The sequence below is a fragment of the Grammomys surdaster genome, unplaced genomic scaffold (genome assembly GCF_004785775.1).
Source record: "Grammomys surdaster isolate TR1022 unplaced genomic scaffold, NIH_TR_1.0 148, whole genome shotgun sequence".
Classification (NCBI taxonomy): domain Eukaryota; kingdom Metazoa; phylum Chordata; class Mammalia; order Rodentia; family Muridae; genus Grammomys; species Grammomys surdaster.
In genome coordinates this window covers 1,913,260-1,916,311 of record NW_021604606.1, presented here as the reverse complement: position 1 = coordinate 1,916,311, position 3,052 = coordinate 1,913,260, and positions in this window count along the sequence as shown.

Genomic DNA, 3,052 nt, shown 5'->3' with positions numbered 1-3,052 from the left:
TCTGTATCTGGTAAAGGAGCCGGGGTTTTTACAGCGTGATAGCTCTGAGTCGGAGGGGCTAACTTCCTCCGAGTCAGAAGACTCAGATGAAGAGATGGATGGGGAGGATAGATGCCAGTCAGATAGACGGCCGCCGCCACGAGATCGAGTGCTGGAGCTAGTGACGGTTAATTGGAGGCTGTGTTTGCAAGAAGAGTGGTTTGGGGGAGACAGTCTAGGTGAATGAGATATTGACCCAGTGCCGATTTTGCCTAAGAGGTGATAGTGAAACATAGGTTAAAAGAATTCTAAACAGACATTGCCTGCAGCCTAAAAGCCGCTTCAGGCGGGAAGAGCAGGGTTAAAAAGAATTAGAAAGCAGGGTATTGAAGTGTTAAATTAGCTGCCCGCTACATCTCCAATGAACGAGATGAAAAGTTACATTTTAAATATGAGAGAGAGAGAAAGAGTTTTAAAAAATACAGGTGCCCTCTCTCTGAGCTGTGTCAACAAAAAAGAATGAAAAGGCTATTTCAGAGTTCATCTAGAAGCAGAGAATTCGGGAGACGTCCTGAAATTCTCTGTAGCTCTTAGAGTCCTTCTTTGTTGTCTGTCCTTGGCGTGCCAATGTCCACGTGTTTGTGTTTGCTTTTTGTTTCATTGTCTAAATGTTCTGTGTTTGTTACGTGTTCAAAAAGAAAGATCGTTAAAACTGCTTGATCCAACCTTTGGGAGCTAAAAAAGTCTTTTCAGGAATTGAGGTTGGCATAAGCTGCTTTTAAAAGAGACCAGCAGCATTTTGGGTTTTATAAGGAAGCTAAGAGTCGTTTTGTCCTAAAAAAAACCTCTGTGACAAGGTGCTTTTCTCTTGAAATTACAGCTAGAAAGACAAGAAATTTTGTTTGATCTAAAAATAAGATATATAGCCATTTCATTGTTGTTTCGGATTGGTTTTAAAAGTATAAAAGTGTTCTACATGTCTTGGTTATAGACTATTGGCTTATGCTTCTCAAAATTAATGGTTACATTCTAATGTTACAAAAGATATTTAAAATTTTAGTTAAACTGCCAGTATTCCATTGGCTACAGTTGGCAGTTGTAATCTTGAGTTTAAAAATTTTTTGATTCGCCCATGTGATAGAAAGGGGGGGGACAGCAGGTAGAGTTAAATAAAAATATTTAAAACGGGTGGTGATACAATGCTGGCCTGCTAGAGATTTAGAACATTTACATTTAAATTAAGACTGTAACAGAGTAGATGAGACAGGAGCTTGGATTTCAGACGGCTATTTAACAATTATTAGAGGACAAGATTGCCTTCAGCTTGGCTTTATCTGATACTTCACTCAGCTAAAAAGAGTTGGTTATTCAATTAATTCAAAAACACTAGAGGCTGGGCAGTGGTGGCACACGCCTTTGATCCCAGCACTTGGGAGGCAGAGGCAAACAGATTTCTGAGTTCAAGGCCAGCCTGGTCTGCAGAGTGAGTTCCAAGACAGCCAGGGCTACACAGAGAAAGTTCAAATTTAAGATTTATAAAACTAATGGGGCACTACAGCCTGACTTGCCTACTCCAGCTGCCATTCAAGTAAATACATATAAAATTATTATAGATTTAAAAGATTGTTCTATACAGTTCCTTTACCTCCTGGTAAAGGTGAGAGGTTTGCATTAAGTGAAATTGCTTGTGATTTTTGAGAGCCCATGAAGCCATTCATTAAAAAAAAAAAAAGCTTGCCTCAAAGAATGATTAATGGCCTTAAAAAATTTGTTGTTGCTTTAATACAAAAGGTTAAAGCGTTTAAATCTCTCAGTATATATTATTCGTTGTATATTTTATTGGCTGATCTCTCTAAAGGAGTTTTTCTACAAGCCCTTGCTCTAGTACAATGAGCTTTAAGATTTTAGAGTACTTGTTGCTCCAGAAAAGTGATTCTCAAAAGTTGTTAACAGAGATTAATTGGCTAAAACCTCATTTTCAGCTTGACAGGCCAAAAGAAATGGTCAAATAAAAAGACATCTTGACCGGACAATGAAAAGGTCCAGATTCTATTTTAATAAAAGCCAGGGGAGCGCTTTGTCTTTCCACAGGAAGAAGACAATCCATTTTGGCTACCAGAGCGGCTGACGCGGCGACTCGCGATACTGGAAGGTGACACCCAGACAGACCCTCCAGGCTCTGATGACAGCCCTTGTACTGATCCAAGGGATACAGGTTCCTAGTATTTTTGTTTATTTTATCAAATTTCACCTTTAAGAATTGTACCAATAAAACCTGCTAGATGTCCCAGTGTTGGAATTCTAAAAGATTCACTCACACTATGGTTGCCAAAGTCACGCAATGGGTTCCCATCCCCGTAGAGACTCCTTCCACTTTGTCATTATTTAGACAAAAAAGAGATTTTGGTATAACTGCAGCCATAGTGACGACGATATCAGTTAGTGCCATTACCGCCACTGCCACTGAGATTGCTATGTCAACTTCTGTTCAGGTGGACACTATCCCCAATTGTCAGCCACAGTGGCAGAGACTGTTAACCTTCAAACCTCCGCCAGTACCCTACTAAAAGGCGGACTAATGATCCTTAATCAACGCCTTGATTTAGTGAGAGAGAGATTGGATATCCTCTTTCAATTAGCCCAATTGAGATGTGAGAAAAAACTGGGTACACTTTACATCACCAGTGTACAGTATAAAAACTTTACTCGTGTAACTAATCTGTCCAGAAAATTGTTTCAGTATCTTACAGGAAATTGGTCAGAAAACTTCAGTGAGACACTCAGAAAATTGAGAGCAGCTGTGGTGAACATCAACTCGACGCGCGTGGATCTGTTCCTGACTGGGGGACTGTCCTCCTGGAATTCTTCAGCTTTCTTCTTTTCTTTTCTTTTTCTTCCCTTTTTTTAAGTGGGTGGGAGTAGGCCTGTTTGGTATGCCCTAAGTTGTGGATTAGTATTCATCTTTGGTTGGTTTGCAAACTCAGAGCTCAACAAAATCTTGACAAGGCTATTTTTACACAGGCGCTTCCAAAGTACTAGGGGCTTCCCCTGCAGTGTGGTTATCACTGCTTCA